Here is a 13,672-nt window from a genome sequence, read left to right as displayed (position 1 = left end):
AAAGTGAAAAGTGAAAAGTGAAAGTGAAGTCACTCAGTCGTGTCTGACTCTTCGCGACCCCATGGATTGCAGCCTACCAGGCTCCTCTGTCCATGGGATTTTCCAGGCAAGAGTACTGGAGTGGGGTGCCATTGCCTTCTCTGTCGCAGGTGTCATAGATACTGACAAATTACATATCTCTATTTACAGATACTGAAATTGAGGCCAAGGAGTTAAAAATACCTGCCTTAGCATTGTTGTGTGCATTGATTTAATAAATCACTTAGCACTGTGCATGGCATATAAGTACTTAATATTTGGTATCATTTAATCTAAATTTTGCATTCCTTATTTTTAAAAAATTATTGGGATATTGGGGAGGAGGTCACGTTAATATTTTATTTAAAATATTTTTTTAAAGAATCATTTTGATGTTCAAACCAAGGTAAGAGTTAGTAATGGGGAAAGGGTGATTTGTTTCTAGCTTGAACTTAAATCAGGCTTTGCTTTAACACTTGTATCCAAGTTGGACACAAAGGATGATACTTCATGGTCAGAAAGATGTGTGTTTAAAAAAAAATTCAAGAGAGATAGATCAGAATTATACTTTAAGCATTAGAAAGGAGGCAATAGTAATATTCTTAATATATTAGACACAGAGTCATTGAATAAAGTCTCAGTGATGCAATAGATGTTCCTTCTTTCAATTTTATCAGTTTGCAAAATTCATGAGGTTAATAAGTATTAAAAATCTCATTACTGTACCATATCAGATAGGGATGTAGCTCGAGGGTGTAATAAACTAGTTCTATTGTTGAAACTCCATCAAAGAGCAGGACTGCACTTACCAGCATTATAAAAACCTCTCTATCTTTCTGCATACAACTTTATCTAACAAAAAATATTACATATGGGGTTTCTGAAAACTCACAATTCAAATCTTGAAACTCATTGGCTTCACATATAAAGTTATAGCAGGTGGCTATTAAGAGTTCGAAAGAGATTCACTGTCAACAAAGTGCTATTGGTCTAGTTGTAGATATACTGGGAATTTACATCAATAGCCATATTTTGCTTTTTTTTTTTTAAAAAAAATCTTGTATAACTTTGCTGAAGCAATACTGGTTCCAGGTATTTTGCACAGTGCAACTGTTACCCCCTACTTCTTGTAGAGATTATACATCCGTATTGATAGGGTTTAATAGCTGCTTACTCCTTCTCAGGAAGAACTGAGGAAGCTTCAGTAGAATTTACTTATACTGACTCTAGTAACTTCATGTTCTATTCTTCCTCCAGCTCAACCTGGGAGCCTCCATCACCCTCAGTTAGTTATCAGCTACACTATTGCCCTTCTCAAATGTCACTTTGTTTTAATATTTAATGGATAACTTAAGATAAATTACCCTAGAGATGGATGTGAGGGGCCCTACTTGTAAGATACAAATTGGGGGAAAATCCTAAATAAAAATATAAACTACATTGATAGTATAATGAACTATTTGTTCATCTTCCCTCAAGTTATTCCAAGTACAGCAGGCAAGGAAGGTAAGTTTGCAAGATATATTGCTTTGCTACCCATGATTTTTTCCTCCTAGAGCACTAGTAATTTTCAGGTAGCAACTCTGTTTCCACCTATGATCTCAGATTGGTTAGACTCTTATCTTAGGTGATAAATTATAGTTTTGCTAAAGCACTTAGATATTTCCTCAGATTGATATAAGTATGGGGACAGAAGGTCAGGGAACATGAATAAGTTTTGGCAAATGAACTATATTGCTGTTTAGTCTCTCAGTCATGTCCAACTCTTTGTGACCGCATGAACTGCAACATACTAGGCTTCCCTGTTCATCATCATCTCCCAGAGCTTGCTCAAACTCATGTCCATTGAGTCAGTGATGCCACGCAACCATCTTGTCCTCTGTCATCCCCTTCTCCTCCTGCCCTCAATCTCTCCCAGCATCAGGGTCTTTTCTAATGAGTTGGTTTTTCACATTAGGAGGCAAAAGTATTGTAGCTTCAGCATCAGTCAATACAATGAATATTCAGGACTGATTTCCTTTAGGATTGACTGGTTGGATCTCCTTGCAGTCCAAGAGACTCTCAAGAGTCTTCTCCAACACCACAGTTCAAAAGCATCAGTTCTTCAGTACTCAGCCTTCTTTATGGTCCAATTCTCACATCCATTCATGACTACTGGAAAAAACATAGCTTTGACTAGATGGGCCTTTGTTGGCAAAGTAATGTCTCTCCTTTTTAATATGCTGTCTAGGTTGGTTATAGCCTTTCTTCCAAGGAGTAAACGTCTTTTAGTTTCGTGGCTGCAGTCACCATCTGCAGTGATTTTGTAGCCCAAGAAAATAAGGTCTGTCACTGTTTCTATTGTTTCCCCATCTATTTGCCATGAAATGATGGGGCCAGATGCCATGATCTTAGTTTTTTTGAATGTTGAGTTTTAAGCCAACTTTTTCACTGTCCTCTTTCACCTTCATCAAGAGGCTCTTTAGTTCCTCTTCACTTTCTGTCATAAAGGTGGCATCATCTCCATATCTGAGGTTATTGATATTTCTCCCAGAAATCTTGATTCCAGCTTGTGCTTCATCCAGCTGAGAATTTCTGCATGATATACTCTGCACATAAGTTAAATAAGCAGGGTGACAATATATAGCCTTGATGTAATCCTTTCACAATTTGGAGCCAGTCTGTTGTTTCATGTCTGGTTCTAACTGTTGCTTCTTGACCTATGCAGGTTTCTCAGGAGGCAGGTAAGGTGGTCTGGTATTCCCATCTCTTCAGAATTTTCAGCAGTTTGTTGTGATCTACAGAGTCAAAGGCTTTGGCATAGTCAATTAAGCAGAAGTAGATGTTTTTTCCTAGAATTCTCTTGCTTTTCCTATGATCCAACAGATGTTGGCAATTTGATCTCTGGTCCTTCTGCCTTTTCTAAATCCAGCTTGAACATCTGGAATTTCTCAGTTCACATGCTGTTAAAGCCTAGCTTGGAGAATTTTGAGCATTACGTTGCTAGTGTGTGAAATGAGTGCAATCATGTGATAGTCTTAACGTTCTTTGGTGTTGCCTTTCTCTGGGATTGGAATGAAAACTGACCTTTTCCAATCTATGGCCACTGCTGAGTTTTTCAAATTTTCCAGCGTATTGAGTGCAGTACTTTAACAGCATCATCTTTTAGGTTTTAAAATAGCTCTGCTGAAATTCCATCACCTCCACTGGCTTTGTTCATAGTAATGCTTCCTAAGGCCCACTTGACTTCTCACTCCAAGATGTCTGACTCTAGGTGAGTGATCACACCTTCATGGTTATCTGAGTCATTATGATCTTTTTTTGCATAGTTCTTCTGTGTATTCTTGCTTCCTCTTCTTAATATCTTCGGCTTCTGTTAGGTCCATACCATTTCTGTACTTTATTGTGCCCATCTTTGCATGAAATGTTCCCTTGGTATCTCTAATTTTCCTGAAGAGATCTCTAGTTTTTCCCATTCTATTGTTTTCCTTTATACCTTTACATTGATCACCGAGGAAGGCTTTCTTATCTCTCCTTGCTTTTATTTGGAACTCTGCTTTCATATGGATTTATCTTACCTTTTCTCCATTGTCTTTTGCTTCTCTTTTTTTCTCAGCTATGTGTAAGGCCTCCTCAGACAACTCTTTTGCCGTTTTGCATTTCTTATTCTTGGGGATTGTTTTGGTCACTGCCTCCTGTACAATATTACAAACTTCAGTCCCTAATTCTTTAGGTACTCTCTCTATCAGATCTAATTCCTTTATTTGTCACTTCCACTGTATAATCATAAGAGATTTGATTAAGGTCATACCTGAATGTCTAGTGGTTTTCCCTACTTTCTTCAGTTTAAATTTGAGTTTGTCAATAAGGAGTTCATGTTCTGAGTTACAGTCAGCCCCTGGTGTTGATTTTGCTGACTGTATAGAGCTTCTCCATCTTTGGCTGCAAAGAATATAATCAGTCTGATTTCGGTATTGACCATCTGGTGATGTCCACGTGTAGAGTCATCTCTTGTGTTGTTGGAAGAGGGTGTTTCCTATGACCAGTGCATTCTCTGGGCAAAACTCTGTTAGCCTTTGCCCTGCTTCATTTTGTACCCCAAAGCCAAACTTGCCTGTTACTTCAGGTATCTCTTGACTTTCTAGTTTTGCATTTCAATCCCCTATGAAGAAAAGGACATCTTTTTTTGGTGTTAGTTCTAGAAGGTCTTGTAGGTCTTCATAGAACTGTTTGATTTCAGCTTCTTTGGCATTAGTGGTTGGGTCATACACTTTGATTACTGTGATATTGTATGGTTTGCATTGGAAATGAACAGAGATCATTCTGTCATTTTTGAGATTGCACCCAAGCACTGCATTTCGAACTCTTTTGTTGATTGTGAGGCTATTCCATTCCTTCTAAGGGATTGTTGCCCACTATAGTAGATATAATAGTCATCTGAGTTAAATTTGCCAATTCCAGTCTGTTTTATTAGTTCACTGATTCCTGAAATACCAATGTTCTCTCTTGTCATCTCCTGTTTCACCACTTCTAATTTACCTTGATTCATGGACCTAACATTCCAGGTTCCTTTGTTGTATTGTTCTTTACAGCATTGGACTTTACTTTCACCACCAGGCACACCCACAACTTGGCATTGTTTCCACTTGGCTTGGGCTCTTCATTCCTTCTGGAGCTATTTCTCCACTCTCCTCAGTTGCATATGGGCACCTACTGACCTGGGGAGTTCATCTTTCAGTGTCATATCTTTTTGCCTTTCTGTACTGTTTATGGGTTCTATAGTGGATCATTTCCATTTTTACTCAGAAAGGGAAGCCTTTCTCAGCAAAACCTTGGGAGGGATAGACTTTTATTCCTTCCTCATCTTTTCTGCCTAGAAGTCAAATGAGATGCATGGAGGTCATCTTGCTAACACAGTTTTAAAAGCTTGTGGACAAAAATCCGATATTTTAAAGATGAAGGAAAAAAGAGCCTGGGCCCATGACATTGATATTGAGCTTACCTCTAGAGTTCTATGTGAGAGAAATAAACCTCCATTTTAAAAGCACCTCTAAGCTGGGTTTTCCTATGAAGTGAAATTGCACAGTCGTGTCTGCCTCTGTGTGACCCCATAGACTGTAGCCTACCAGGCCCCTCTGTCCATGGGATTTTCCAGGCAATTGTACTAGAGTGGATTGCCATTTCCTTCACCAGGGGATCTTCCCAACCCAGGGCTCAAACCCAGGTCTTCTGCATTCTAGGCAGATTCTTTACCATCTGAGCCACCAGGGAAGTGCTGGGTTTTCCTATAGTGGGAAGCATTCCTGGGTGATTCAGTAACTGACAGACATTAGTTTTCTCACGTGACAAATTATTTTCTGTGGCCAGAACTTTATTTTTAGGGCTGGAATCCAGTGCTTTCCACTGTGGCTTGTTGTGAGCAGACAGTAAAACTTTGTCTAAACCATCATTTTAGTCAACTTGGGTTGCTGTTGTAAATTATCAAAGACTGTGTGGCTTACATAACAGATTTATTTTCTCTCATTTCTGGAGGCTGGAGTCTAAGAACAGTGTGTTGGTGAGGTTGGGTTCTGGTGAAGGCTCTCTTCCTGACTTATAGGTGGCCACCTTCTTTCTCCTCACGTCAGAGAGAGAGCGAGCCAGCTTTGATGCCCCTTCCTTTTTTTTTTTTTTTCTTTTAGGAGCACAGATACCAACACAAGGGCCACATTGTCATGACCTCAACTGAACATAATTATCTCTCAAGGTATCATCTCCAAATACCATCATATATGGGAGGTTAGGACTTCAGTGTGTTTTGGTGGGGCACACTTCAATCCATGGCAATATGCAATCTACACTATTTTTACTTCTAAGCTATCAGAGGGCCTTGTATTCATGAGGCATATGTGAAGAAGCTTATATATACATCATTTAAATGGTGAGGTTATTCCCTGTGCTGGCTTCATACACTTGTTGGGGCGTACATGCTAAGAGGGGACCTGCTCATGCTTATCGGGCTTGCTCTCATCCAGAGCATTGTCGTACTATGTTGCTTCCTTATGAAAGTCAGTCATCCAGCTTTTCTTCCTGGCCTCCTGCATCGTTCATTTGGTTCCTTTCTTCATTCTCTTTCATCTACCCTGTGGCTAATCACCACCTCTAAGTATAAGGGGTATAGATTTCATAGGCCACAGCAAATGAGAACATGCAACCTTATGTTTTTTTTTTTTCAGAACTAACCTCATCTTACTGAGTCCTCAGTAGGTCTGAGATAGACATAAAATATTCTAAACACCTGAAACAAGTTGTCATTGTTTCAAGTTGAAACAAGGATAAATCCAGGATTTTACCTTTCTTCTGCTTTTATTTCCTGTGGCTCCTGACTAGGATGACCAGGGCACCGGGAGAAATGAAAAAACTCCTAGCTGTGTTTGGAGATCCTGAACAGATGATGCGGCCTGTGCCCTGGCTTGGTCTGAAGTATGCCTCTGCCTTCCATGTCCCTTTTGCTGGACAACCACAGTGGTATTCTTACTGCGCTCCACACACTGACATTTTAATATGTGCATAATTGGTTCACTATCCAAACAATACATAAGGATGTAAAAATAGGAATTTCATGTCTCCTTCCCAAGCTCTAGCCCTTCTACCAGGAGGCAACGACTTAATACTAATTCTATAGTTTGCATCATAGCTTTAAAGCTGAAAAGAAATAAAAGAATGAGTGTTTAGACAGGATTTATTGTCTCTGCTGGGAAAGATGAAGAATTTACTAAATTTACCCAACCTCTTATCTCTTCTACCAAATCTGTTAATTATAGTTACATAAAAGATTGTAAATGTCAAAGCTTGATTTAAAAATAAATTATAACTAAGTCTTCCATGCTCTGTTTGTAGATTCATCCCATAGATAATGAATGGCATTTATCATATTATGTAAATGTTCTTTTCAAGCCAGTTATTATGAATGGATTCTTTCAGAAGTAGACAATCTTAGATTATTGAAACATTGCTGCTTTTAGGAGACTTTTCCATGTTTTAAGGTCTAATATAGCCATTAATTTCCTTTTATCTAACTTTGCTGGTACTGATAAGTATTCTCTCCCTCAGACCTAGGGAACGTTGGAACGTTGCTAGACCCAGGGAACACTGCATATCCTGTCTTTTGTCTGTACCATACCCATACTCTGAGGAACCTGTAAGTGAAAGTGAAGGTCGCTCAGTTGTGTCCGACTCTTTGTGACCCCATGGACTATTGTCTATGGAATTCTCCAGGCCAGAGTACTGGAGTGGGTATCCTTTCCCTTCTCCAGGGGAATCTTCCTGACCCAGGGATTGAACCCACGTCTCCCGCATTGCAGGTGGATTCTTTACCAGCTGAGCCACAAGGGAAGCCCAAAGGGACCTTTAATAGAGGGACTATTCATAGGACACCTGATTGGGTGTGTCAGTTTGTTCCTATTAGGACCCTTTTAAGTCTAATCTCAGTCAGTCTATTACTCATGTATAAAGATGCAAATCCAAAATTTTCACTCAGAACTTTGATGTACTCAGTGCAAAATGACACAACAAAAACGATACATTGTTGTCACTAAAATATCTGTAGAACTGTTCCTTACAAAGGCATTTCTTTATGTAGGATGGTATAATTTAGAAATTCTAATAATGATAAAGGTCTCTGTGTTTAGGTATAACTCATATTTCGTTCAATCTGTTCAGTATGTTGGGGATCCTTTCCATCAGTTTGCCTTAAATTATATGTTTAAAGCATTATTCAAAGTAACACATTTATGGACTTAAAGTTTGACAGTGCTAAAAGACTTAAAAAAAAACAATGATCTCTTTCTCTGCCCTGTACCTCCTACTCCACTGGTGTGCCCTAACCATTTTATCTGGAATTTACCTATGCAGTGATGGTTTCCTTCTATTTCTTTATCAGTTGGGATACTGTATCTTATTATGGATGTTGATTATTTAGTCCAGCTTCCTACCTCTGGCCTTCTCATGAGTTTCTCAACATCATTATCAGTCAAAGGAAGATAGCATATGGCTATAAAAATGTTGCTCTCTACTGAGCCAGGTAGTATGCTACAGTGAAGATTCTCTTTTTGTACAGTGTTTTTCTATTTATCTATTTTTTAAAAAGTTCAGGTGAGCTTTTGAAAACCAACTGATTTTTTCCTAAATGCCAAAATACAAATCCACCAGCTCTCTTTATTTCCCAGATAACTTCCTCTTGCAGTCTCTGTGCTCTGGCACTGACTGAGATTATAATTCTCTAAGTATAACTTATTACTTATCTAGCATTTTCCTTCTCTGGTCTCCAGTGTTTGAGCTTCCATTTTATGAATCATCTATCTTAGTTTTTGCTGTTGTTGCTGTTGTCATTGTTTATAACTTTGATTTGAGGGAATCCATCCTCCAGTAGCATCTGAAAAAAGGCACATTCAAGGTATATTTTAGTTCTAGACCTGAAAATGTCTTTTTCAACCTGTATTTCTCTGCCTACACAAACCACCCATCAAGTATGAGTGTAGAACAATATATATATATTTTTCCTCAGAAATTTAAGGGCATTGTTCTATTGCCTTAAGGCATCTAGTGTTGATGTTGAGAGTTCTGAAGATACTCTGATTCTCATTCCTTTTTTGTAACTTATTCTCCCTTCCAGAAAATTTTTAGGATCTTACTCTCTCTGTTGTTCAGTGATGTTGATTTGTATACTTTATGTGCATTTAAAGGTTAATTGACTGTGTTCATGTTTTTCTCTTACTGATATTAGAACTAACTTCAGGGATAGCGTATCCATTTTAATGTTAAAAAAAAATGAATCTGTGTATACAATCAATACTATAACCAAAAGTAGAGTCTGGTCCACTCAAAAGCCAACAAAGAGACAAGATTGGTGGAAAGGAAAGTTTGCTTTATTTTGGATGCTGGCAACTGGGGTGGCTGAGGGGACGGTGGACTCTTGTCCAAAGGCTGATTCCTGCCTACTGACAATCAGTGGGCAAGAGATTTTGTAGACAGAGGGAGGGTGATATATGCAGAAATCCTACAGTCAGTTCTGACAGCCATCTTGAAATTGGTCATGTGGTGTTCTGATCAGCGTCATCTTGGTTGCTTTAAGTGCTGTTAACCTTCAGTTCTAGGGTCAAGTTGTTCCCATTTCTTGAGACCAGTTCTTGGAATTGTAGCACTTTATGTCATGGCTATAGTCTGGTCATCATATAGTTAACTTCTTCTACCTGGTGGGAGTTTCAATACCTATAAGATCTCTCACAGGATATGGCTCAGAATATTATCTGTAGCCCATGTTATTTTCCTTAACAATTAAAAATAATGGTCCATTAAGCTCATTCCAAAGATTCAAGTTGGCAAGTGGAAAATCTTCAATGTGGTTAATGACAGAACAATTTTTAAACCCCAAATCACATTACATTAGTATTGTTAACTAGCATGTTATTATTTAGTGGGTCTTAAAATAAATTTGTAAATCTGCTTTTGTTTTATAATTCCATAAGAAGTCTCCCTGTATTTGCTAAGTTTCTACAGGTATAGGACACCAAAATCTCCTTAGGCTTATATTCACTATATTTATTTTTAAGTGCAGTGTGACTGAATGTGTCCTCCCCAAATTCATATATTGAAAACCAATTGCCAAATATGAGAGTATTTGAAGGTGGGGACTTTGGGAGGTGATTAGGTTATAAATGGAATTAGTGCCCCTATAAAAAGATCCCACAGAAGTGTTTGATCCCTTCTGCATGTGAGTGAGGACATAGAGTTCTTACCATATACCAAATCTGCAACTTCCTTGATCTTGATTTCTTGGCCTCTAAAACCTTGAGAAACAAATAAACACTGTTTTTTAGTAAGCTACTCAGTCTATGGTGTTCCCTTACAGCAGCTGAACTAAGTACGTTTTATGAAGAGGGAATTTATTCTTAGCTATAATACTTAGAACATTATAAAACATACATTCAGCATATAAAATGTTTATATGTACATATTTTCATGTATAAATTTAATGCTGGATTACTAAGAGAATGTTTCTAGTTGATTGAGTCCTCTGAAGTTTGAGAAGGACTTTTATTCCTTATACTTCCATAAATGCTTTCTTTTAACTTTTCATATTTTCCCTCCAGATTCAGAGGAGAGAAGAACCTTAAAGATTCACTAACACCTTTGTCTCATTCTAATTCTTCTTCTAGGCATGAGTTTCCTCATTAATCAAATGAGAGGATATAGATTCACATCAGAAGAGATAGGGCCAAGGGTGCGAGAGAAACATGTTCTCAGGGGTTATTTGTATTGGTTATTGAGAAAAGGACAGAAATATCCCAGTACAGTGTCCACGGCAGCACCCACGGATGACTGGGCAATGCATATGGTTTTCTGCACTTGGAAAACATCAGGGCATAGAAGAAATATGCCTGCTTTTTTTCCTACTTAAGTAGGAACAAAGTTCTGAGTAATAATTTGGCTCCCATGCAAAAAAGTTAATACAAAGATTGCTTCTCTTCAATTGATTTACTTGACTTAATTTCTTATGGATCTTCTTATTTGTAGGTTTTAAGAGCTGAGGCAAAAACTTACCTGGTTGCCAGAGAACTCCCAGAGCATAATCAGCTCTCAACATATTGCTTCTGTCAAAGGAAAAGAGACACAAAAAGTGATGAATGCAGATACAAAAGCAGTCTGGATGAAACATGGCATGCTTTTCATAAAATGGAAAGGACATCTGCTAGTTGCCTACTTGTATATGCTTCCCTTTACTTCAGTGTTTCGAGTACAAGACAGATTGGGGATCTGTGGGAAATGGGGTTCAGGGTATAAGAACCCCTACTGGCTGTCCTAAATACAGTTACTGGCTAATGTGGATAGAGACAGGGACCACCCTCTCTTTCATCTTTCCACTGTCTGCCAGGGTGGCATATAATCTATTCCAGGCATCTGCAACTGGAAGCAAAACATGCCAATTATTTTTATTGATCTAAAGCCTTCATAGGTGGGACACCTTGCCAGGGCAGCATATGGAAATTTAGATAAGGAAATGATTGCAGAGGCATGGAAAGGGCTTCACTATTTGGAAAAGAATGTGTAGGCCTTAAAAAAATGAACAAGTACTTGGTATTCCAGAGCTTAAGATGAGCCAAAGATGAATTATGCAGTTGCTGCAATCGAAATTGATTACTAAGCCTTCGATGAGTCACATGCCTTAGGAATTAAGTACTCCAATCTATTATTGTCAGTATCCTGATCGGTCAACCAGGCTGTGAATGGGAATTTGCATTAAATTGATTTGAGTGTTTTTTCTTGAACTAACATCACTCAATCAAGGGACACATTCAGACAGAGCTAGATAAGTCTGACTGAATTTGATTTGGAAAAGCAGGGTAGCAAGGGATTAGCAGGCAGAATTTAAAAGCACCATAAATCTGGCACTACAGGATGGGCTGGAAGAAGCAGGTGACTAGTCTTTGTGCCACAAATAGGGTATGGAGTCAAGGTAGATTTGTTTTGTGAGTCTGTAGTGTGTTGATACAGTCGTGGATTGCAAAATTCATCATCAGGTAATACAGAGAGCTATTTTTTGGGGGATTTCAGAAGATCTGATTCAGAAATGACAAAGTATTTGCCAACTGTGTCAGGATTAAGTCTTATTTATAGTATGTTTGCCATGCCATGATCTTTTGACCCAATGGGAGTCATTAACTTTATGTATAATTAAGCTTTTATGTAAAGAGGGTGAGTAGATTACATGACCTCAGGTCTACTCAAGTTTAACATTACATGATCCTGTGAGTAGAAAAATATCAAGTGTCAAATTTCACTCCAACGTGATCTTTGTTGGCTAGATGCTAGGATTCACAAAAAGCCTCAGCTGTCCCAGGCACTCAGTCCTGGCATTTAACAGATGGTTTAGGGAAGGCATGAATCCCTGGGGCTATGATGGATTGGAAAGTTTTGAGATGAACTTGTAATAGATACCGAGAGTTTAAAACATTTGAATGTTGACTGGATTTACCTACAGGTCAGGAAGGAGCATTCGCTGATGCTCAAAATGACTCTTGGCAGCCCACTCCAGTACTCTTGCCTGGAAAATCCCATGGATGGAAGAGCCTGGCAGGCTACAGTCCGTGGGGTCGCAAAGAGTCGGACACGACTGAGCGACTTCACCTTACCTTACCTTAAAATGATTCTGATTCATTACATTCTGAATAAAATAAATGAGTTCTCTCTCTCTTTTTATTTTGCTCTAAACCACTCACACAGATGGAATAATAAGGATCCAGCTTTGAATGGTGGGGAAAGGGCAATAAAACTTGTCAGATGGTTCTTTACAGTAGAAGAAAACCATGAATTTCCAGTGAACCTACAATATCTTTGCATCTTAACCTGTTCTAACTAAATGATACCATGCTGAAATTTTATCCCTTCATTCTCAAAAATGTCTAACTTTGAACTGTTATAGTATTGCTCTTAGCTGATTGAAGGCTTCTTAGAAGGATCATAACTAATATTCACCTGTACTAACCACTAAGCTGAAAATTTGGTAAAGATAAGAGGTTATTGGTTTCCTGATCAAGCAGGACTATGGGAGTAAGAGCTGATAGTGTTGAATCTCTTCCATTTCCATCTTCTCTGTTCCTAGCATTGCCATGGTAACGTTTTACAGGGTGTCCTTACTATTGATTACTGCTTGCCAGAAGTCTCAGAGGTATATGAGAATGTAGGCATTTGTATTACGACATGTCCCTTCTCTGACTCTCTGTCACGGCAAGGTAAAGAAGTCAATAACACTGAACGAGTCTTTAATCATGCTGATATTCAAAGGATATGTGTCTTTGATGTTTCAGACTATATATTTGCTTGGTTTGATTACAATACAGGAAGTACTTCTTAAAGATCAATATCATGAAAGTTACTTTTCCCCTTGAAATTTTCTCTTAAGCAGAAGTTGGTGAAGTTTTTAAGCTAAGTCATTTGCACAAGAAATGCTCATTGTTTGAATATGTTACCATTTGAAGATACAATAATCAATATTTTTTGCAGCATTGTGGATTAGGGTTGTTCAGTTAAACTCCATTCAACATGAACCGTGGGTTCTGTTGAATTCTTGTTTAAACTAGAAAGCAACTAAGGTCAAAACCAGTACACCAAAGATAAAGTTACTGTATTATAATTCTCTAGTCAATTGTGTGGAATGTGCTGATCCCGGAAAGATGAAAATTAGATAGAAGCCAAGCAAAAGAAGTTGAGACTCCATTTTCAACGATGTGAAAATTTGATCAGGAGATGACTTTGAAGTAGCATAAGTGTGTATTATCCGTAACTATTAAACCTATAGAAAGGATCTGGAAAAATAACCCTAGAAAGAGCACAGTTTGTGTATTTCCAGTATGGAGAGGTGACCTTAGTTGGTAAATAAAGTGGGTCTGAGATGGAAGCTTTAGGATGCCTCAAGAGTATGCAGATTGTGTTGCAAGGGTAAGAAGTGAAATGAAGGCAAATAGTGAGTGGATCCATGAAATGAAATATGGAGTGGAACCAGCTGCATCTCCACCAAACTTCTATTAAAATTTGGAAAAACTGGGCTGCAGAAGAACTTGGTTAACATTTTCACAGCCACTAGGGGACCTCAGTTGAATGTGTGTTATGTATCTAAAGGCTCTTCCTCATTCTGTGT

General features: G+C 38.3%; 1 long non-coding RNA gene across 1 annotated transcript; it reads right to left on the bottom strand.

The window, feature by feature from the left end:
* Window positions 1-8,931: 8,931 nt before the first annotated feature.
* On the bottom strand, window positions 8,932-10,797 carry LOC138444179 (uncharacterized). Its single transcript, XR_011258404.1, has 4 exons — window positions 10,739-10,797; window positions 10,579-10,628; window positions 9,774-9,824; window positions 8,932-9,227 (listed from the first exon to the last, which is right to left on the bottom strand). It is a non-coding gene; the product is annotated as an uncharacterized lncRNA (long non-coding RNA).
* Window positions 10,798-13,672: the final 2,875 nt, after the last annotated feature.

Source organism: Ovis canadensis, chromosome 7 (genome assembly GCF_042477335.2).
Source record: "Ovis canadensis isolate MfBH-ARS-UI-01 breed Bighorn chromosome 7, ARS-UI_OviCan_v2, whole genome shotgun sequence".
Classification (NCBI taxonomy): Eukaryota; Metazoa; Chordata; class Mammalia; order Artiodactyla; family Bovidae; genus Ovis; species Ovis canadensis.
The sequence above is the reverse complement of the archived record's forward strand: the minus strand, read 5'-3'. Positions and strand labels throughout refer to the sequence as shown.